The sequence below is a fragment of the Mytilus edulis genome, chromosome 1 (genome assembly GCF_963676685.1).
Source record: "Mytilus edulis chromosome 1, xbMytEdul2.2, whole genome shotgun sequence".
Classification (NCBI taxonomy): Eukaryota; Metazoa; Mollusca; class Bivalvia; order Mytilida; family Mytilidae; genus Mytilus; species Mytilus edulis.
The window spans coordinates 19,362,042-19,387,932 of NC_092344.1; the positions used below are offsets into that span (position 1 = coordinate 19,362,042).

A 25,891-nucleotide genomic window follows, 5' to 3' on the forward strand; every position below is an offset into this window, starting at 1 on the left:
GTATGATGTAGAAATATTGAACGCCACAGTGTTATGCAGTTCTATTCTTACTTAAAACTTTTAAGAATTTTTGGTCCTAAATGCTCTTCAATTTCGTATTTTTTATTTAGCTTTTTAAACATTTTTGATTCGAGCGTCACTTAATAGTCTTATGTAGACGAAACGCGCGTCTGGCGTAAATATTAAATTTTAATCCTGGTTTCTATGATGAGTTTTTGAACAGCGGTATACTACTGTTGCCTTTATTTATTAATACTATTTTATTCTTGCAATCCGATTAAAACAGTTATATGGTCAAATTAACTACGTAGGAGGCAAAATTGAAAATGAAATTATTGAGCATGAAAAATGTCACAGAAATTGTGCCAAGCACTGTTCAGTCTTAGTGTTTCAAACAATTCAATATTTTAGAAACAGTTATTTACCGGAAATAAGACGACAGTACAAACGTTTGAGCTGGAAATAACCTCCAGCGATGAAAAACAAAAAAGATGCATTACTTATATATTTCCAATTAAAAGATTTTCAAGTGCCTACTATATATCAAAAACGGTTCGAGATATAAAAAAAATTAGAGATTCAACTGAAAGCACTCTGCAAAATGAAATCATGAAAATACCCCTTGCAATAATAAAGACGAAACACTTTCGATTATTGAAACCAATTTCAATAAAACAATATAAAAAAGAAGATGTGGTATGATTGTCAATGAGACAACACTCCACAATAGACTAAATGACACATACATTAATAACTATAGGTCACCGTACGGCTTTCAACAATGGGCAAAATTCATAGTTAGCTATAAAAGGCCTCGAAATGACAAATGTAAAATAATTGAAATGAGAAAACTAACGGTCTAATTTATGTACCAAAAAATGAACGAAAAACAAATATGTAACACCTCGAAAAAAGACAAATACTGAATTACAGACTCCTGACTTAGGACAGGCACATTAATACAGAATGTGTCGAGGTTAAACATGTTAGCGGAATCCTAACTCTCCTCCAAATCTGGGACAATGATTTGGTCGATGACAATCACAAACTCTTTTAATAAAGCATTCTTAATTATGTTCAAAGCGTATATTCATAAAGTATGGGGTTTCCGAATTGCCAAAGACCGTACATCGATATTATAGTTGTTAACTTCTGTATCATTTGTTCTCTACGTGAGAGTTGGCTCATTGGCAATTACAGCTTCTTTTTTATATGTTTATTTGAGGGAGAATGCTGTTAAATTATTGACATTTTATTTTAGAGACTGTTATAGCGAAGCTGAATGCACGTGGTGCGAGTATACAGACCTTGGACAACAAATTGCTACGCCTTGTTGTAGGCTTAAAGAAGATTGTTATTTTGGAAAAACAAAGCCTGATAAACGAGATACATGTGGTATGTGTTATATCTGATTTCTCAGACGACTATTCCGTTAAACGCTGACATCATAAAATGTGTAAGCCAGGAATGTAGGGACAAAAATATAGAAACGTTTGGAGCTATATATGACTTCAAAAATTCAACTTATCTATATATATATTTATCGGTAATTTGTACATTTTTCCTTTGATGTGTACTCGCTGATAATGTCAGTATCAGTGGACTGGCCGTGATATAAAAATTATTGGGTTAGTACGCAAATGACATGCGCGAATGAAACGCGTAAGGATCTACTTTCCCCTTTCATTCACAAAATTGCGCGTGATTTTTATCGCAGAAACGCACGAGATTTTTGGCGAATGAAACACTTGACATTGATTATAACTTTCACAAAGTCAGTTTAGCTTTTTTTGTTGTGAAAATGTGAACAGAAAATGCATGAAAAAGCCGACAGACTTAATAGAAAAAGCGTTATCTATAATTGATATATGAAGTACAACTAACACATCGTCCATGGTGTTCCAATCCGAGTTTTTATTCATACAATACCAATACATAGCCTGGTGCCGTTCCAAGTATAGTTTTCTTTTTCTGTTTCTTGAGAAGTATTTGTTTTACCTGTTCAGTCACTATAAAGTGTTACAATTCATATTTAAACGCAACACATAAATAGTGACCAAAAAGGTACCGCTATCGCATGAGAGAAGCTAGAAAAAAATGAAATTTACGCATTTTCGACATTTTTGTGGGCGTTTCAAATGACGTAATGCAGCCTGTGACGTCAAGTGTGATTCGCCGTTATTCGACGCGAAAAAGAAGTTCGTTTGTTATTTTCTCTATTATTGTAGTGATTTTAATTTTTTTTAAATTACCGATAAACAGAATAAAGGACTTTTTGTTTTTGATACTGACTTTATCACAGAAAATATCAGGCTTAAAATGATGATCGATGAAAAATCTGCTGACTCATATCGGATCATAGCTGCGGAACCGTAGCTCATAGGTCCTTATGATGGCTTATCACGGTCCGCAAATAGTCAAAAAATAACAAAAGGACCTAAAGAGCTACGATACCGCAGCTAATCGGATCATTACTATGCTCGAGGGGGGATGGGACCTTAATCGGGACTCCAGGTCTGAGGATCGGGTGTCTTTAAGCTCTTGATTTCGGAATATCGGGATATATGTTTAAATCACAGGAGTTTGAAATCCTATCAATAAGGGGTTAAAAATATACCAAAGTAGACTATCACAGTAGAGCTTCTCTCGAAGAGCTGTCTTCGAGATAAGCTCCTCTTCGACAGAAGCTATACATTTAAGGTATATTTTTAACCCCTTATTGATAGGATTTCAAACTCCTGTGATTTAAATTCGGGACCTCATGATTTCGTGTTTTTAAACACGGGATTTCGGGATCAGGACCCTCTATGACTTACCAGTATGCTACCATTAATAATATTTGCCATTGTTAGAGTCATGTCCAAAGTAGAATATAAATAAAACACACATGCAATAATTCCTTTTCAATACTTTGTGCAAGAGAACGCCATGTTTACTGCACTGTGACAAAGTTTCAAATGACGTAATGCAGCCTGTGACGTCAAGTGTGATTCGCCGTTATTCGACGCGAAAAAGAAGTTCGTTTGTTATTTTCTCTATTATTGTAGTGATTTTAATTTTTTTTAAATTACCGATAAACAGAATAAAGGACTTTTTGTTTTTGATACTGACTTTATCACAGAAAATATCAGGCTCGCCCTTCGGGCTCACCTGATATTTTAGTGTGATAAAGTCAGTATCAAAAACAAAAAGTCCTTTATTCTATATATATTACCAAGGCAGAAACGTAAACTTGGAAAAAATGACAAGGCTTACAGTTTCTTACACCAAACGGAATTTTCGTACACATAATTCCCATCAGTGACGCTTGTATATCAACAGTTGAACAGCGAAATGATTGTTATTGAGACACAAAGCACAATTGAAAAAAAACTCATGTACAGCCTTCAACCACGATCAAACATACATACAGTAGAATGATTAATACCCCTTTTTATATCTAGTAGATGAAAACTCAAGACAGGGACTATTATTCTAATGATTAAACCAACAGAACTTCTTCAAAAATCTAATTAATAAAATTATTTTGACGAGGTAGTTGCAATTGTGACTGAATCGATACATTGAATGAAATCGTAGTTGTAGGTGTTTCCCCTTTTCTTTGTTAAAATTTGATGAAAATTGATGATAATTAAATTTATAGAAAAATTGTGACGCTTGTATAAAAACATTTGGAATGCTAACTTATTGCTAATGAAAGATCTTTCAGACAAAAAATTTAAACTAACACATGTGCATCCTTTAACCACACTCACAAATACAGAGGGATTATTTATACCCATTTGTCATATTTTAGGTGTAATACCACCAAATCATGGTACCTCACATCCGGTTGTATACGAAAATAGGTCGAAAAAAATATTCCCTTGAATTTGATAGTTGTAGGTAATTAATCGTGTTGCTTATTCTTTAGTTTTCTATGTTGTGTTATGTGTACTATTGTTTGTCTGCTTTTTTTCTTTCATTTTTATCCATGGCGTTGTCAGTTTATTTTCGATTTATGAGTTTGACTGTCCCTCTGGTATCTTTTGTCTCTCTTTTACTATATCTTGTACACAGGTTAAATAAGGGCAGAAATTTGATTGGTAAACTTCCAGTGATAGTTATTTTCTTATATGCAATGAAATATTATGTGATTTTTTTCTACAGTATTGGACAGGATAAAACTTCACTCATGCCAAGTATTTCTTTATTTGAAACAAAGATAAATTCTGCACAACTTTCTTAAAAGTGCAAATTTAACAAAGACTTACAGGTGAAAATCAATAGTGGTAATACATGTACACATTAATAGTGAAAAACTCACGACAGAGAAAACCAACATTTTAATGTTTAAATCAACAGAACTTTAAAAATTGATGATGATTATTAAGCTGAAAATGTCCAGAGTAAAACATGTCCAGATAGATAATGGCAAAAGCAAAAGAGATTCAATTCAGTCAGGCCCTTACTCACAAGCAATTTAATATTATTATCTATAAATCATCAAAGTATCCATTTGAGAACAATTCAACAATTAAATATGATTACAGGGGAAATCTAACTTAAATTCCGTTTATTTGTCTATATCAATACCACAGTTTTTGATTGATATAACTATACAGTCTACATTTTCGTAAAATATTAAAATATATATTATATATGAATGAGTACAATGGACAATAGTAATCGGGTGGTTTGGCTTTTACATCTTAGGGTCACGAGCCTATAGCTCCTATTTGTGGTTGAAAATGTTAGATCAATATATATATGAACTGACCTGTGTAGTTTTATCTATACAGTAATCCGGTATCTTTTTATGAAAGATATTTTATGAAAAACTTTCTGATATTGGTAACATCTTATCCCTCATGAGCAAACCATATGTAATATAAATTAAATTGAGGTCAAAGTCAAAGGTCAATGTCCTGTTCTGAATCTGATCATCTCGTGTTATTGCATCTCCTTTGAAAGTATGAAAGACATGAATATAACGGACTAATATGGTACAATTGTCGTAACCAATATCCCGTCCTCTTATTTTCGAATGTGATCTTCCGATTTAAATATAAAGCCTTGTTTGTACTTATATCAACAACACGACGGGTTTCACATGTTGAGCAAGATCTGCCTCGCCTTCGAGTGCATATTTTTCGTTCATTTTTTATATATATATATATAGTTTTCTCGTTTGAATCGTTTTACATTGTCATATCAGGGCCTTTTATAGCTGACTATACGGTATGGGCTTTGCTCATTGTTGAAGGCCATACGGTGACGTATAGTTGTTAATGTCTGTGTCATTTTGGTCTCTTGTGGACAGTTGTCTCATTTGCAATCATACAACATTCTCTTTTTGATATATATATATATGAGATCACTCCGGGTTTGAAATAGGACACGTTTTATTCTGTCTTTGGTTTGTTGTTAAGTTTTGAATATAAATAGTTTCGCATTTTTGGCCATGCGTTGTTGTCAGTTTGTTTTCGGAATATGACTCTCTTTTGCAAGGTGTTTGAGGTTTTGTGATGAATGTACATTTTATCAAAATGATGATCCCCTGATATTCTATTGGTGCCATTCCTCTTTAAACTTTCATACTAAAGATAAATTGAATGTTACATCAATTTCATTCATGATACAAATACTAGGACGATCCTTTATCCAAACCGAAGTAGCGAGTTTTGAACTAATTCTTAGGAAAATTGCCAATTAACCATATATTTTTTTCAAATCAGTGAAATATAATTCATTGTTTGACATCAAAATGACTATCTGTGAACCAGGAGAAGCTAGTTATCTCACATATAACTCAGAAGTAAATAAAAAAAAATTGAATCACCGGCAATGAAATTTTATAACCCGAAGTTGGTTCTTATTTCCCTTATTTCAAGTGATAATATGCAAAACACTAGAGAATAATTGTCAACTTAGCCACCATTAAACATCGGAATTTTTTTTGCAAAATTTAACTTTATTGAATCGCTCAAAGGTAAGTTATCTTCAAAAATCCGAATTTTTTTAACCTAAAATTACTTTATTTTGCATCATTGTACCAAGTCAGGAATATGACAGTTGTTGTCCATTTGTTTGATATGTTTTATCCTTTGATTTTGCCATTTGATTAGGGACTTTTCGTTTTGAATTGTCCTCGGAGTTCAGTATTTTTGTGATTTTACTTTTTCCTATCTTTGTTAATTATCGTATGAACAATTTATAGATGAAAAGAAATTAAGTTTTTCTGTGAATACTTTTTTGTCATTATATTTTTTAACCGATATATTCTTAAATGCAGTTGTACAAATTAAATTCAAAATTGTACTTGAAAGGTTTATGTTAAAGATGACACAAAGGAGTAGGTCCGGTAAGGACCGATTTTGGCCTCAAATTTCAGGTTCATCTGACGAAAGATTTTGACCACTTTTTAAACACTTAAGTGTCTATTTTATTTGAATTAATTAGTTTATGTGGAAGATTTTAACAGATTTAGTCATTAAAAACCATCCGATTCAAGCTCAAATATGAAAAATCTACCAAATATGCCGAAAAATGTCATTTTTCAGTTGATTTTTGGTAAAAATGAAAGTGGCCGCATCCGTGTTCATCCTGAACCTTTATATATGTTATGTATTATCATCAAATACAACTTACGTTTTAATATTAAGGATGAACACGAATGCGGCCACTTTCGTTTTACACGAAAACCGTCTAAAATTTAACTAAAATGCTAGAATTATGAAGATTTCAGTAATTTAGCATGACTTAATGGTGCTAGTACCGGATAAATTTGCATTGTATTGTCAAAAACAGCCCATATTTATGTAGCAGAAGCATTCTACTGTCTAATGAATAACTAAAAGTTTACGTTTTAACAATTTTGTAAAACTGCTATATTTTGGGGCCAAAAAGGGGTCTGACTGAACCTACTCCTTTATTTCTTTGACGCCCTTTATATCCCCTTAATACACAAGAATAAATCCCAAAATGCTTCAACACCATCGCCGTAGAATAAATTAAAAAATAAACATGTTTTACAGATATTACGAATTCAAAAAAGCTTTTTTCTTACGTTCTCCAGTAGTCATTTCAACAAACTGAAGATATAAATGTTTGGACATAGTAAAGCTCCAAATGCAACTAGATTTATGTATTAAACTAAAGCCTTTAAAGTAATAGACAACTTTCGAGTTCGATGCATTTCCGTCAAAAACTTTGGTTTTAGTGAACATCATTCGTGCGTTTAGGAGCGTCGACACTTCCGTTCTAATGTTGAGCGAGGGGTTGGAAAACTATACAGCTATATTCACAGTGTGGGAACGGAACTGTACGGTTTTATAATAATTTGGTCATTCGGGAGACTGTCAAGCGGTGCTCCGACATTTACAAAATATCAAGTTGCTTGATGGAAACTTTGATGAACTCTTATGTTCCTATATAACGTTTCTGCTTCGAGTTTTGATAGCTAAAACATTCTTTATGTAAATATGAACCAATAAAATAATAAGAAGGATATATGCATCCAAACGTTTTCTTTAGAATTGTAGAGCTCCGTGTAAAACGATCAAAATTGTCACACAACAGCGATCAAAAATGTCAAATAAACATCGAAAAATCAATGTTTGCTACCTGAATTTTTACATGTACCTTTTCTGATATATACTCTTACCTGTCTGAAAGTGTCAAAGCCATTGTCCCAGTAGAAATCAAAATATATTCATTTTCTCCACGTCGGTTATTTTTATTGACTGTACAATCGCTTGCAAGTTTACTGTAATATCACTCGGAGCCTTCCTGTACAATTGCTCGGAGCTTTTCTTTTCATCGTTTGGCCACCTAGACTACTCCGAAAGGAGGGTAACATACTTCACCTTGTTATGACTTCACGTTCCAGCTAGCAATTGATCTAGTCAAAGGTATTACCTTTACCTACACACTCATTGCATTTTGCTGTAATAGTTTCTAGTGGCATGTGACTAATTATAACTCTTAAGTAGATAATGCTTACTGCTATCTCTTCTACCACATTCATGATCAGTTTATGTTTACCATGATACTTTTGTCATATAAATATTTATTAAAACTACTGCAATCCAATACAATAAATGTCTGGCATGATTGTTCTCTCCTTTTTCTGTTTCGATTAAATAACAGTTAGCTATTTGGTATTGTTATCAATTTATTTTAAACCTAAATTACACACTCAAAAGTGTTACAAGTTTATGTTTGAATCTTTTATTCGAATGGATGTAGCCTGCACTAGCGGATCCGGTATGCGCGGAGAGGGAGTTTTGCAGTTTGTGTAATGATATCGCCTCGTCTTTAACTTAATTATAAGTTTTGGGTTGTGACTAGTTCAAGCAATACACTTTGTCGCTATTGTCCGCCATTACTGGATATCACACAGGTTCCCGTAAAAATTTGATGTAATAAAACAAAAAATATCTGACGCCACAAGGAAAAAGTGATTGTTGTACAAATGTATGCGTCAAAAGTTCAAGCGGCCGGGTCAGCCGGGATTAGCGATAATGTGTATAAAAACACGTCTTACGTTGTCTACATTTAATAAAAGAGAGAGTAAAACAAAAATGCGTTTCCGGACATCACTTTACAATTCCGTAAAACATATAAAACTGAATTACACATATATAAAACATATATCTAAATATATAACATGTGGTGGTTAAAACCCCATTTTTTCGATTTTTTTTTAATTTTGTGAACGTTTCAGGGTGTTCCGTGGTTTTGATCCCCCTTTTGCAGAGAAGCGGAATCCGCACCTGGTCTGATATCGTCAATGATAGTATTAAATGATGATCCGATCATTCATCTGATTTTTTATACTTTGGTCTTGTGCTGTGCTAGCTTTGGGGAGAAATGAGCGCACACAGACATTTTTATCCCTGCCAAATTCGTTTATGTTCCTGTTTCAAGTCAAGAGCCCGTAGTTCAGTGGTTGTCGTTGGTTCATATTTGTCATATATGTTTTTTGTAAATTGTTTTATTATGAATTAAATTATAAATTAGTTAAATTCGAAAGGTATTGATTCTTATTTTTAAGTCGGGACCTTTTATAGCCGACTATAATTGCTTAAATCAATTTTTTTTTTAACTTTGACAGTCATATCACATCATCTCCTCATTTTTATATTGAAGATATAAATGTGGTTTGATAAAATGTCGTTCTCACAAAAAAAAAAACTGTTTCGTTCGTTTGTCGGATGCTATAGCTGGGAATATTGAAAAGTTCCTGAATCGTGACATTGATATATAAAAAAATCATGTTGAAGGATTTTGTGTTTTCCGAGGCTCTATTTTTCAAATAACAAATCCTCTCCCATCCTTGATAAAATTTAATTTTACTGCAGCTTTTTCTACCAGTAGCTATAGCTTGTAATAAACAGACATCTCATTTTAAATTATACCACATCTTCTTATTTTAATATCATGTTTATTGACAAATATGTGTCTTTTCTTGGATCATTGGTTAACTACCACCATTCCACATTCGAATTCCTTTATCAAGTTACAATATCTCGATCCTGTGATGAAAAATTCTTTGTTGTATTGGTCAAATATGTTTTTTTTTTATTGCTTTTAAATAATAAGTAAAATTCAAAATATGCTAATTACCCTTCCAGAGTCACCTTTTCGGTATAAATAAATATTTATTTTGTACGAGGATTATTTTCATTTTCTATTTTAGATTAGATTCTTAAAATATTTTGTACTGTCCTTTTCTTTTTGTCTTGTATACTTATTCAGTGGTTGTTTGTTTATGGTTAGATATTTGTTTTTCGTTCATTTTTTGTAAATAAATAAGCCGTTAGTTTTCTCGTTTTACATTGTTATTTCGGGGCATTCAGTTTATAGCTGACTATGCGGTATGGGCTTTGTTCGTTGTTGACGACCGTATGGTGACCTATAGTTGGTAATTTCTGTGTCATTTTGGTCTCTTGTGGAGAGTTGTCTCTTTGGCAATCATACCACACCTTCTTTTTTGTACTCTATTGTACACATTTTGTTTATTTCTCTGATAAAGTGACCTTAAAAGGGTTCCTTGATAGAATCTTAATCGTCAAAATGACTTTTTTTGTGCTTATTTCACTTCAAATACCATAGATGAATATAATAGGACAGCAAGAAACAACCAATGCAATGCATGTGCAATGTATTTAATAAATTTTGACAAGCAATTCTACAGGAAAGCTCCGAGCGATTGTACAGGAAGGCTCCGAGTGATATTACAGTAAACTTGCAAGCGATTGTACAGTCAATAAAAATATCCGACATGGAGAATATGAATATATTTGAATTTCTACTGGGACAATGGCTTTGAAACTTTCAGACAGGTAAGACTATATATCAGAAAAGGTACATGTGAAAATTCAGGTAGCAAACATTGATTTTTCGATGTTTAATTGACATTTTTGATCGCTGTTGTGTGACAATTTTGACCGTTTTACACGGAGCTCTACCATTCTAAAGAAAACGTTTGGATGCATATATCCTTCTTATTATTTTATTGGTTCATATTTACACAAAGAATGTTTTAGCTATCAAAACTTGAAGCAGAAACGTTATAATGGAACATAAGAGTTCATCAAAGTTTCCTTCAAGCAACTTTTTTTTTTGCAAATGTCGGAGCACCGCTTGACAGTCTCCCGAATGACCAAATTATTAGAAAACCGTACAGTTCCGTTCCCACACTGTGATATTGCACGAGTTATTCGGCAAATTGAATTCTCATAATTGTCTTTTAGCACTGTTGTCATTAGGGAAATGTAATTAAGTACCTACAGAACAAATATTATTTCTAGTTTATCCTGCACAATTACGATCACTAAGATGCTTGATGAACGTTTATAGTGCAGGAAAAAAGGCGATCCCCTCTTTCTGGTAAATGACATCATAAAGCCGCGCATAATTGACGAGGTTTTTTTTTCCGTTGGCGGACAAACTCGAAAGTGGTCTATTGTTACTGTTTTTCGAGAACATTTGAGACGCTGTTAAAACTTATTATTCGTTTATAAAATGCCATACAGGCATAAACAATTCCGTGAAATATCGTTTTATACACAAGAAATGACCCCATAAAAATGCTTGTTAGATAAGGATTTAAATTATTTAGATTTTGAAACTGTTCATTTTTGCGGAAAATACCATTTTTTATGTTTTTCAGCGTCACTTTCGACAGCAAACGAGCCCAAAGGAAATGACTCATATACAATAATTTGGATAGTCAGTGGATCAGTGGTTGGTGGAATAATACTAACTATTATTGTGTTTGGCGGGGTAAAGTATTTAAAAATTTGCGATAGAACAGATAACACGGATCCCTATATAGATGCTATTGATGATCTTGAACTTCCCCAATACACAGAAAAACAAGAAAGTATAGGTTCAGAGTTCAAGGGCAAGACTAATCAAAACTTTTATGACGGTTGACAATAATTTTATATACATAATATTGTAGCTTACAATCATCATTTAAGAAATTGATACTGTAATAAACCTTTTTTGTTTTATGAATAGAATAGAATAGAATATTTTGATATTAAAGTGCAACCTGATTTATAACAATCAATTACATTCATATATACATGTAATTTTCAGCCAGACAAATAAATTATGATGCACTGTACATTGTGTATTATTTTTGAAAAATAAAATGAATTAGTAAATATAGTTCAAATTTACACGCAATTTAAAGCAAGGCACGTTATCAGTTGATCACAGATTGTCTGATGTAAATAAACTCATCATAGATACAAGGACTAAGTTTAGTATATACGCAAGACGCGCGTTTCGTCTGCAAAAGACTCATCAGTGACGCTCGAATCAAGTTCAAAATAAAGTTAGAAACAAGCTTACTGTAATATCAGAATAAATGTTTTAATTTGATGTTCGCTGGTAGCGTAGTTAAGTCTATGTCGGATATCATTAAATAATGTTGTTCATATCGTTCACAAAACAGCAAGAGATGGGATTCGTCCTCTATTGATTAAGACTTGCACATGTTACAAAGGCGTTGGTCAAGTGGCACATTACGAAATCTGCCCTTTTCGATCTCTAAATGTAAAGTTTCGCTTCGCATACGGGCTATCACTGATTGTTGTTGTCTTGATAAACACTTTTTCAAGTATGACTCTACATTATAATCAGTTTTTATGTTTTTATATGTTCGTAATTTAGGCATATCTTCCAATGCATTAAGCCATTCCTGTTGATGCAGTTCAACGAGTTTGTTCTTAACACTAGATACGATATGAGCCGTTGGACGTCGTTCTGGATTTTGTTTGAAATACACATTTTTATGTTTAAGTTCTGCAATCGCAAATGATAAATGAGTTTTATCACTGGTACTTCGCTGCGTCTTAACTAGAATGGAAATAATATCAAATAATCAAATGTCTGAAATGGCACTTTATATATGTATATTTTCCCCTATATACTTGTGTCAAAAAGCACAAAATAAAACGAATTATACTGTATCAAACAACATTTTTTACGTGACCGTATTCAACCTTTATGTTATATTGTAAACCTGAATATTCTATATGTTTCCTCTTTCTTTATATAAAATTTTATGTCAGAATTGAGTTTTAGTTGTTATATTTGATGAGCTTTCTCATTGGCAATCCTACCATATCTTCTTTTTTATATTACTATATGTTTTTGTCTGTATTATATCATTGATTTATGCAATGTAAAAGTAGTTTAACCAAATGGAAGTGTGTAAGGTATGAAATTCTTTGCAATTTTGTAAATCAATTTTTAAAATATATATGTATTAAATGTTTATATCGGAATGATGTTTGCCAAGTTTTTCATAATGTGCTATTAATTAAAGACGTTTGTTGTATTTTGTTTAATTGCGTGTTGTTTTATGGCTTAGGCCGTGTTCACACCAAACTCCATGTACAGTAAACTTGTTTACAATTAGTTTAATGTACTGGACATTGGTTCACATCTATATACCTTGTTTAATTACCTGTACATAAGATTCGTTCACACTTGTAAACTCTATGTCATTTAAATGTTCCATTACGTAGAATCGAATGAAAAGTTTTCGGACAACTTTTCTAGCAGTAAGGGAACGACCATTTGACTCTGAATAGGGGGATAAAAATATTCCAAACCCCAATTGGATAAAGAAAACAATTCTGGTTATATAGATGATGAAAAATATTCTGAATAAAGAGTTTCCCCATACATTATAGTGTTAAATGTTGAAGAAAAAAAATTTGATAACCAGCATAAAAAACAAACAAAAAAAACCGTAAAACGTTTGCGCGGAAATAATTCCGACTCCGATAGATAAAAAAAAAATACCCCCCTTTTTTTGAAGTTAAGTGGTTGCTTCTTTATGAAAGCCATTTTGATGATTTGCAGTAGTTTAAAGATACTAAAGATGTCTCGATTAAGCATTAGAAAACGTACGCTGCAACAGCGTGCTTACAGACGAAGAAGAAGGATTGATATATTAGGGAACACTAGATTTCTATCTTTTCTGTTTGTTCAAATGGTACTCTTCTCCAAGAAGTATTTGGCAAAAGGAGGGGGTAATGTTGGTTTTTTTTACTTTTTAAGTGTAATTTCACGGATCCGACTTACTGCACAAACAATACATTTACCTCACACTTTTTAAGTAATGCATTTGACATTACGCACAGTGTTCGGTTTAGTAATGGTAACGTTACTCGACGTAGTTTTTCAATTATTTCAACCGACCACTGTACAAAACGTCAAAGTTTTGCACTATATTTAATACAGCTGACATTTTGATGTTTTACTACTTAAAAAAATAGACTGTAAACATGACTGATTATATATTTTTGACAAATAAACTGTATTTCCTCATAATCTTTACTTATTGAAAGAATATATTTTAAATATTTGTCACTGCCCAAGCATGTTAATTGTTGCAAAATGCATATACTGTAATATGATGATCAGGATTCCGTCATCACAAGTATTTAAATCTAGACATATATATCGCGTGGATAGAGCCAGTACCAAAGCTGTTAGAGCTTTAAGAGTATAAATGTTCTCAACTTTAACCTTCAAATGTCCCAAATTCGAAAGGTTCGGTATTATAGAAAACTTATTTTTTACCAAAAACTTCGACGCTTTTAAGATCATTAAAATGTTAACAAAACTTTGATGGAAGTCAAATTTCCTTGTTTATTTATTAACTTGTAAAAGAAATTTTTAAAAATTATCTCAAACAAAAATATCATTACACAGAACGTGTCAAATGCTAAAGACACAAAAATTCTAAACTTTCAGTCAATGGAAAATAAAATTATATATATTACGCTACATTGACGTTCCGTGAAAAAATCGTTCAATTTGGACATGGTAACATTTTGGGGAGACACGGACAACTTGGTGGAAATTGATGAAAAAAGTAGAATTTCCTTAATATTGAAGGCTTAAACAAATCACATTTCAGTAGAAACATTCACAAATTTGAAATACCGTAAATTATCATGGTACTGAAAAATCTTAAACAATTGCTCTATGGTAACATTTAAGGGAGACACGGAAAATACTTTAAAAATAAAAATGAGAGAAGCTGTGTTAGAAATAAAAACGTGTACGTAATATTAAATAAAATCACATTTTCATGTAGAGATGCGAACCTTTTCTATAATTTATGTGAAAATATTGATATATCAAAGTGCTTGCTTTCGTTTTTGTATACTCGAATTTTCAAATCTTACAGCTCTTTTGAATTTCGTAAATAGCCGCTAGATTGCAAACTGGCAGGAAATTTATCTCGACCGTTTTACACCATAAATATGATTATATTATGTCCCATCTGTACAAATTTCATCGAAATTCATTCAGTAGTTTGTATGTTTTCTTCGTTTATATTTGGATGGTAAGTTATTGTTGTTACGTCTTACACGGCAAAAATGACATTATTAACACGAAGTAATTGCTTAATTATGTAATAATACATAACATTAAATTTATTAAAATCATGCTTTATTTAATTTCGATCCGAATGATGAATCAAGACCAGTAATTATTTAATAATACGCAGAATTGATTTCTTTTTGTCCTACTTATGCATCAAAAAATGGTAAAATGAAAAATAGACCGAATACCGTGCGTAACGTCATTTATGAGTGAATCGTTGTTTGAGTAAAGACCAGTGGCAAATATCTGTGTAAGTCAAGTTTATTCGGAAATACCTTAATTTTCAAATGAATTATGTGTTCGGCAATGATGCTGCTTTGGGTCTTGATAAGGGCTTAATAAAGCCACGTTAAGTTTTATTTCTAAACAAAACAAATAAATATATCAAGTTTAGACAAATATTTCTATAAATAACTTTTATAATATTATAATTATAATAATTGCTATAAATATTAATTTAATTCAAAAATCGTTTCTTCTTTAAATATGCACGGTGAAACTAATATTTTAAATGCCTAGTTTTATGTACACTGAATCTACACAAGGCCTGCTGCATGTAGACAAAACATGATTTACACTACATGTAAACATTAAGTTTTATCAATGGGAATGTAATTTTGTTTAGTTTACGTGTGAGTTACACTTACACAACACCGAGTTTAGGTCAATTGGAACACGGCCTTAGTCTCACATGGCAGTTAACACAACATATACATATTTTTTATGACTATTACTTGTTTGTAGATTTCAGATAAAGTATTTTAGATTCTGCAAAATTTGTCTACTTGAAGGAAGGGCGACAATTTGATACACATAAACTAGTAAAAAAAAGGAATAGAAAATAAGTCAATTTCGCCTGGCAAAAGGTCTTCTTAATATCCCTTAAAAAAATGTTAAATATGTATGTTTACCTTTGAAACCCTCTTCCAGGAAAAATATTGATGCGTACTTCTAGATAAAAAAAAATTCAACAGAATGTTTTCATCCAATCAAAGGCGAGAGTGTATCAATCACGTGTATCATTTTTTTCCTTTTATGCCCGCTTTTTCATGATAAAAACTAGTCTACATTTAGTTGCATTTTGTAGTGTCAATTTGCTTATGGTAGGTTAACACGAAGTTGCTATAATAAAGATTTTTAAATTTCTTTGTACAACTGAACATTTGATGGGTATCAAAAACTTGAGCAGTTTCGATTTAAGTCTTTTTTCTCAATAACCCTTCTGGAAGGATATTTTTGTTTAACAACTGTTAATGAAGTCCATGTTATGTACCAAATTGAATACACAAATTATGTCATTAAAAGAGAGATATGCTACATGTAACACAAACAATCTATAGGTATACTATCACACTGTAATGTGCCAGTTCTAACATAACTGAACACGATTTAAGATATTTTCATAATTTATATCATGTTATAAAGCTGATCAACGTGTTCACGTTGCAATTCAAAATATTGCAAACAAATCAAATTTTATTGTGTGTTTTGCTTGCAAATAGATAATTATGTAATTGTTAATGTGATTGTAATCATCTTGTACATCCAAATGTGTGTCTAAGTGGGAGTAACTTGTCTTTTCTGGTCTTGTCTTGCATATAGATATAAAAATGAGAAATGTATTTTAGCTGGTTTTAAATTCAGTTGGAGATATGAGATGCTAAAATGTGACTTACCGAATAAGAATCATCACTTGGTTTTTACATACATGAACAACACAACATGTGCCACATGTGCAGCAGTTTTTGGTTTGGTTTGTGTTGCTGAGTGTTACGAGAGGGACAAAGGATACCAGAGATACATTCACACTCATAGATAAAAACAAAAATGACAACGCCATGTCTAATAACATTAACGGTACCAATTTTTCTGCACCAGATGCGCATTTCGACAAAACATGTCTCTTCAGTGATGTTCGTGGCCAAAATATTTGAAATCCAAAGTTTATATAAAAGATGAAGAGCTATAATCCAAAAGGTTCAATAATGTATAGCCAAATCCGTAAATGTTCCATGTTGTGATTTGTGTCCTTTTGTTTGTATGTTGGTCTTTGTTTACCATGGCGTTAACATTTAATCTATGACCTATGAGTTAGAATGTCCCATTTGTATATTTAGCCTCTCTTTCACAAATTATATCCGATCTGAGTCTTTAGGTATCAGTAGAGATTAGGAAACACACATTATTTTGATAGTCAATGTCACTAACAGAAAAGAAGTCTCTTTTATATCACTATGTTATAAAACATAGATACTTGCAAACAATCTTGATGAATAAATAAAGGCAACAGTAGTATACCGCTGTTCAAAAATCGTAAATCTATGGACAAAAAACAAAATCGGGGACACAAACTAAAACTGAGGGAAACGCATTAAATATAAGAGGAGAACAACGACACAACATTCAAATGTAACACACATAGCAACGGACTAAGCATTAGACAAAATCCGATGAGAATAGCCAATATAACATCAAAACCAAATACATGAATTTGGGATAGAAAAATACCGTGACACGTCTTATAGTAATGTGAATTCATGTGATGAGTATTGCCATTGCCGATTTTCATACAACAAGCTAAAATTCATTTTTTTTTAATTTGATTACTATCAAACATGCATGCTGATTTCAACATAATATATTACTTTGAGATGGTCATCATTGCAAAACTACGTACGCCGTGAACATCTTCAACATCCACATAATAACAAAACATTCTGCATTATAGAGATTTTGGGGAATCAAATAACGTGGCGACGTGAAAGAGAGCTCATGGAAATATACAAGAATCTGAATATTCTAAAACTTAAAACCGAATAACTATAAAAAGGAAGAAAAACAGACCTTCCTTAAAATAAAAACAGAACGAAAGTCAAACAAAAAGAGATCAGTGTTAAAATTAGAAAATCATGGTGCATATCCTGCTCCTCTGTCAGCATGTATTTCTATGGCTTTTAAAATTATAAAATAAAATATTTGATGTCACCGGATACGGAAGATGTTTTTTTTTATTAAAGACCAAAAAAATATCTTCTATTCAAAACTTTCTGTTCAAATCATAAATTCGTATTCATCCGATTACGTCAGAGATTATTTTCTATAGAAGGCAGTGAAATGTGTTGATTTAATAAACAGACATATTCAGTAAGCCATGAGATTTAAATTGTATATCATCAAAATCTTGGAAGGTTACAGAAGAGAAAATTTGGGTTTTCCTTGGCATATTCATTTCCCAAACAACCTTGACACGAATAGTCGGAAATATGAATCACTATAGCGTTTAACCTATAGAACTATTTTTTTAAATTTACCCGTACTCTACATTATATTTCGGTCCGATGCACATTCAAAGATTCTAAAAATAAGTTAACATAATTGATCATAATTGGGATTTCGTATAATAAGTTTTGTTCATTTACATTATTTGCAGTCACTCAAGGTAAGTCAATTTTTGATTTTGATTTTTTAGAGTGCTTAATTATCAATAAATTCGTAAGAATCTGTATTGAAAAATATCAAAAGTTGGGTTAGTCAACTATCTTTTAATTTTAACATCAATTTCTAGTTTTGTAGGCAGTTATTTAAGTAATTAGAGCATATTAATATAATGATGGTGTTTCTTTCATACTGAGTAATAAGAATGCAAAATAGACATGGGTACAAATTAAATATCTTAATTCTTTAGAAATGTTTAGGATTCTGTTTCTGACAGTACATGTATGATGGTCGTGTTTGGTTTTTCTTTTTTTTTGTGTGTGTGAAATATTCTTTTTGAATGATGATTTTCTATGGGAAATAAAGGCAACAGTAGTATACCGCTGTTCAAAACTCATAAATCCATGGACAAAAAACAAAATCGGGGTAACAAACTAAAACCGAGGGAAACGCATTAAATATAAGAGGAGAACAACGACATAACACCGAAACGTAACACACACAGAAACGGACCAAGCATCAGACAAAACACCACGAGAATAACAAATATAACATGAAAACTAAATACATGAATTTGGGATAGACAAGTACCGTGCCACGTCTTATCTCAATTTCTCAAAAATAAGAGAAAACACAAACGACTCAACGTTAAAATGCAACACACACAGAAACGAACAATAATATAACAATGGCCATCTTCCTGACTTGGTACAGGACACTTTTAAAGGGGAATAAAAGTGGTGGGTTGAACCTGGTTTTGTGGCATGCTAAACCTCGCACTTTAATGGCAAAGTTAAATATAACATTGAAATGACAACATAATATTACAGGGCTACAATACAAATTAATAGAACATATTAGACAAAGAAAAACATGATTAATAGATAACAAAAAGCATCAGGTTTAAAATTCAATACGCCAAAAACGCGCCTTGTCCACACAAGACTTACAAGTGACGCCCAGATATAAAAGATCGAAAGTGAAAAAAGTACAAAGTTGTACAACACTGAAGATCAAAAGTTGAAAAGGTTTCGCCAAATACGGCATTGTTTTTATGCCCGGGATAAGAACATTCTTATTATATAGAACAATTCATGCTATTGCAAACAGTAAATTTTATCAAATGAATATGAAAGAGATATACATTGGCAGGTCCAAAAATGTTTTGTTATCTTTAAAAGTTTTTACACATTGTCTCCAAATTGTGAATTTATTGTAGTTTTTGGATATTCTTTATTTTAACCTACCAGCTGTTTATATATTGTAAAAGAAAAATGTTTGGTACGCATTGGCAGGTCCAAGAATCAAGGGGTATTGAACCCCCTTTTTCGTTTTTGCCATTGTTTTCAATTACCTATACCTATACCTTTAGCCATGTGCACATTTCACGGTGTTCTATAATGGTGTTTCTAATGCAAGAAAACTTTATCAAATATATATAAATAAAACTATAAAAAAAAAAATTGAAAACTTATATCAATAAATCTTCGTTAATGCTGTACAACGTACTGAATTTTATTAGCAACATACATTTGAAGCAATAATAACATAAACTGTACTAAGCTGTAGATCCGATATATGTACTTTTTATAAAAATCAACAGATTGTTATTCCAAAGATTAACATTGCTAGAATAATGTCTCAATTATGGAATGGCTTTATAGCAGTGATGTCTGATTATTCAAAATAGTGGAAAGGTTTCGTGTTAAAGACAATGTCACATGTCATTTGTTCAAAAATGTTATTGCTTTGAAGTGATGATCAACATTTGAATATAGAACAAAACTTTTTAATCTGTTTTCATAATCAACTATTTCTCCAATAGTAAAATATTAATATCTCATATGAACAAACTCATCATGAATATGTACGTTGGAGGAAGACTATCTTTATATTTTTTTACAATTAAAAAGAATAAGCATTCATATATCATTAGTAATAAAATGTAAAATCTTTAAACGAAAGCTTAGCTTTCACATCTTATCTAAGTCCGTGTTCACACTGACATAAACTCGGTGTTGTGTTAGTGTAACTCACGCATAAACTAAACACAATTACGTTCCCATTGGTAAAATGCAATGTTTACATGTAGTTTAAATCATGTTTTGTCTACATGCAGTCGATAGTCAATGTAGGCCTTGTGTAGGTTAAGTGTACACAAAACAAGGTATTTAAAACATGCATTGTACAATGTATATTTAAAGAAGAAACTTTTTTTTTAATAAAATTGATATTTATAACAATTATTTATGTAGTTGTTTTACCGAATTATTTGTCTAAACTCGAAAAATAAATCGGTTTGTTATATAAAAAAAAAAAAAAACACTTTTACATAGCCTTATAAGGGAGCAACCATTTAACCATATGCGGGGAGGGGGTTATGATTTTTACGTTCGCCATATAATTTTTTTTTTCGCGCTAAGCACGAACAATTTTTTTTTTTTTTTTAAAGCTATCAATCAAATAATTTTGTTCAAATTATAAAAACTATAAGGTATTAGGAAAATCTGGATTCAGATTTTTTTTTCTTCATTAAACAGAATATTTTTTCATCAATTTTAGAATCAGAATATTTTTTATGGAAAAAAAACAAACCTTTTTTAAGTTGAATGGTCATTCCCTTAACCCCTAATCCAGACTCAAAGCATCATCATTGCCAAACACAAAATTCATTAGAAAATGTCTTCCCGAATTGACTGGACGTACACAGAAATATTTGCCACTGGTCTTAACTCAATCAACGATTCACTCATAAATGTATTACTAAAACACCCTAATCATCTCAATCCTTCTTCTTCGTTTGTAAACACACTGCTGCAGCCTACGTAATTTATTGTAAGTTGCAGATTAAGATGGGTGCGGGTTTCGCGGTATCAAACCCACTTTGTTTGGACGATCAATGTTTGGAACCCCAGGCACTTTAAAAATGCCTTTATCCGCTTCTGGTAACTGAGAAATTTTTAGTGTCTTTAAAATAGGTGCAAATCATCAAAATGGCTTTCATCACTGCGATAAAAGTTGTCCAAGAAATTTTAATTCGATTCTATGTAATGAACATTTAAATGACATATAGTTTATAAGTGTGAACAAAACTTATGCACAGGCATAGAAACCAGGTGTATAGATGTGAACAAATTCAATGTGAAACCAGTGTACATTACATTAAACTAGTTGTAAACATGTTTACTGTACATGAAGTTTGGTGTAAACACGGCCTAAGTGTTAACCATATTCTGTAAAACAACTTGTTATGCAAGTTGCTCTCATTGTATTGTTAGAGAGGGGCAATGATTCTTAAAACAATATAGAAGAAATTTCAAACTAATTATTTTTTGCGTCATAGACGAGAGGTGATAGAAACCAAAAGAATATTGAAAAGCACAAGTCGAAAATAAACTGACAACGCCATGGCTAAAAACGGAAAATAGCAAAAAACAAATAACACATTCATAACTGAACAAAGAAGACTAAAGACTAAGCAACACGAACTCCACCATTCATTTTGATAATCGTATGTGCTCTAGAAGAGTAATCAGATCCTACTCTCATGTGGCATCCATTGTGTTGCTCTTATTAGTTCAAACCCGATGATAAGTCTATTTCGGTAGGTCATATTCGGGGAAAAGGAGAGCGGAATTGCGGTTACTACGATTGGAACAAATCCGTCATCATCTGTGAAACAGATATTCCGTAACAGTAACTAAAATGTGATGCCAACCGTTAATTTGCGATGGATTGAAAACAACCTCACCACTTGTAAAATTTTATTCTCGACCAACCCTCAATTTCAAAAAGCTAGTTTTTAGGTTTAGAATTTGTTTCTTCTTTATTTTGCTATGGGATATGGTAATGTAAGTTCCTCATTTGTATCCTTGCATAAAGAAAATAAACGTGATGGAAAATATCGAAGTAAATGTTATTCTTTTCGGTCAAGCAACTCATAACTTTTGTAACTGCTTTTGCGCCCTTAACTATAAGTATTGACTTATTAGTATTAATATATTTAACTTAACTAAAAGGAAATACGGTGCTAATAATACAGACATCCGACGACATGAAAGACATAAATAAGGTCAACAGACGGTCTTCATAGATATTCTCTATACAATCCCGTATCATAGAATGATCGGAGGAATTGAAAGTAGGCTTACATGACCGAATCTGCAGAAATATAAATATTCAACGGGAACTTTAATCGCGGCAGCTTTTCTTCTTGTACAATGCAATGGTCAAAGTAGAAATGTATTACGAAGATTTTTGTTCTGTTTCAAACTATATATAAGCGAATTGACGATCATGCGAAAAACCGATTCACAAACGCTTAAAACGAACAGCACTAATATAGTTATCCATATAAACAATTCTAATAATACAAAACTTTAAAGGCTGAGTAAACGCATAGGAAATGTGGCGTATACTGCAATGTGACACCAACCGAAGATAGACATACAGGATAATATGCAGTCTTCAAAAATGAATAGGTGTTTATACAATAGTCCATTGATAATAATACTTTAAAAATACGGAACGTCTGCTGCGCTGTTCTGGATTACTCAAGCTTTGTTAGGTTTATAAATACTAAAACCGTCAAAAACTGAGTGTAAAAAAGTAGTTACAAATATATTGAACTCCAAGGTAAAAACTGGACTAAATCAAACCCTGGCAATATCCACAATAAATTCTGTGTTCAGAATATTTGTGAGACAAATATTTTGGAGTAAATGGTGTGACTACTTTATGATATCTGTACAACTGCTGTATATGTTAGTTTTTTTCCAGATGTGTTAATTTTAAATTAATTTGAACCTAATCCACTTTTAAACCAAATTTGTAAACAGAAGACGAATATTTTTGAATCAGAAGGCGGATATTTTTTATCTTCACCTTCCTTATATTTCGGTATTTGAATAATTGATTTAAAAAGAAAGACGATAGAAAAGAGGCAATGAAATTTAATGTATACTTTATTGAAAATTGTATTTTGATCCAGCGCCAACTTTTAAATACGTAGTAAAAAAACTAAATAAGAATTCCTGGAAACACTTTATAGAATAACTTCATCATAGATACCAGGATTAAATTTGTATTTACGCCAGACGCGCGTTTCGTCTACAAAAGACTCATCAGGACGCTCGAATCCAACAAACGTTAAAGGTCAAATAAAGTACGAGGTTGAAGAGCATTGAGAACCAAAATTCCTAAAAGTTTTGCCAAATATAGCTAAGGTACTCTATTCCTGAGGTAGAAAAACCTTAGTATTTAAAAACATCTAAAGTTTTGTAAATAGATAATTTTATAAATATGACCATATCAATGATAAATCATGTCAGCACAGAAGTGCTGACTACTGGGATGGTGATACCCTCGGGATATGAAAACTCAACCAACATTGGCATCGACCCAGTGGTTGTAAATAAACTCCTCACATATACCAGGATCAAATTTGTATTTACGCCAGACGTAAAATGATGTTGTTGCAGTTACCTTGTTACTTGAAAATAATAGGTAATGGACGAAACATTGTGTTCTTTATGATAACAAAGTAGTGTGGGATCCTAAAGATAATAATATCAAAGAAATAATAAAAAAAAATAGTTACTTATATATATATATATATATATATAATTAGTTATTTATGAATACGAAAGAAAATGTAAATACCTTCAATAAAACAAAACAACGATTTTTTTAATATGATACCAGAATAACGACAACTGATGATATTCCTGACTTAAAACACTTACAAATAAACATGTTGTTTTGTTCAATTTTTATGTCAGCAATTCTCCCCCAAATGTTCCGGACAAAAAACAAAGAAATTTAGTTAAAAACTGAAAACAACACTTTTAGTCCACTAGTCAGCGGTAACAACAAAGAGCTGTAAAAAGAATTTGTTTTTATTATCATTATTATTTGTAATAACATAAGCAACACGAAGGGTGCCACATGTGGAGCAGAATCTGCCCCAGTTTTTGACGGGGTTCGTATTGCTTAGTCTTTGGTTTTCTATGTTGTGTCTTTCACTAATTGGAATCCTTAAAACAGACAGTAAAAGGGTGTTTTGGGAAAAGGCTACAAATATTACGTATTAAAGGAAAAAATCTTTATGATTACGCATATAGTTTTCAAATAGTTCAATTGATCATCTCCGTACAATTAAGCGAGACGAAGCGTTTGTCACCTGGCATGAATCTATAAAATCTAGATATACTAAGATGATATCAGATTGATTATAAATACTTCAAATAGATCGTCAAACTGTTATGTCTTATTAATAAAGCGTTAAATAAATTTTACAGTAATTTAAATAATCAAATACCCGTTTAGAAGAGTAATTAATCCAGCGTCAAACAATTGTTTGTTTTTAAATTTGTAAGTTTGTAGTTTTTTGCCTTGACATTTCAGAGCTGTACGATTCATTCAGCTAACAATAAATTCACCAAAACAATAAATAACAAAATCATAGTTATTAGACAAAACTTTAAATCGAAAATGTGTGCTATACATGTACATGTAACTGTGACAAAATAGTATTCGTTTGTTAAAATTATAAACTAATAGATTGTACAATAAATGTAACGTGCAGTTCTTAAAATAAAACGACATTGACCCAAATAAATCACATTCTTCAAAATATAATGACCATTTTTAATTTTCTGTCAACACATTTGTATTTAGCCACGCAGTTTGACATACTTCCTTATAAAAGATGGAAAATCCATTACTAATAGGAAACATATGGAAATCACTTCAGTAAACACTGTTAACAAAGTAAAACCCAGGCTTCCAGTAAATGATATATTTAGATATTAAAAGATGTATTTAAACAGTTCAAATTACACTATTTCGATATTTTAACAGTTTTGCTAGGTTATTTATATAAAAAAAAATGATGCGAGACAGTGTTTAATTTCTTTGAAAGACATTATTCTTTTGTATTAAAAATAAAAAAGGGAATTAGTTTGTTGAAACATTTTTTTTTAATTTTTCTGAAATACACACGTCATGCTCGATGAAATTAAAAACATTGCAAATGAGATAAAACGTATAAATGAATAATCGTGGCAGAGAAAAGCATTTATTATTGTATAAGAATAAAAATTTCATTGTAAAAGTGGAAATATTTAAATCCAGAAAAGATATGACTTTAATACCTACGTATTCTATGTTTATAAGGTAATGAAACTATGTGAATGGGAGTACATAATGAATGTCTATTGGGCGTTGGAAAGGTATGTTCACCATTTGAAGAGTAATATTACTCTCTAGTGATGCTCTCAGAAAGCATGACTTATCTTGGATTAACAAATCTTCATTCAATGTATCCCCATAGAGCAAAGAAAATAAATATATAGTATGAAATGTAACACTCATTAAAATGCCTTGTTTTGAATGTAAACTTATTCTATGTTTACCTTATAACTTCCTTATATTTTTAGCGTTGTTCAGTTCTCCTTTGTTTATAATTGATTAATCATACGAACTATTAGTATGTCGAATCATTGTCTTTTGAATCTAATATAATAGTCCTATTCGACTTGTATATTCG

The 25,891-nt window shown here is 31.5% G+C and overlaps 1 protein-coding gene across 1 annotated transcript in view; it reads left to right on the forward strand.

The window, feature by feature from the left end:
* The first annotated feature begins 17,920 nt into the window (after positions 1-17,920).
* Positions 17,921-25,891, forward strand: part of LOC139527009 (VWFA and cache domain-containing protein 1-like) — a 56,046-nt gene continuing 48,075 nt past the window's right edge. The window contains exon 1 of the mRNA XM_071322240.1: positions 17,921-18,346. The gene's annotated coding sequence lies outside the window, so the exon portion shown is untranslated. The remainder of the gene's footprint in view (positions 18,347-25,891) is intronic.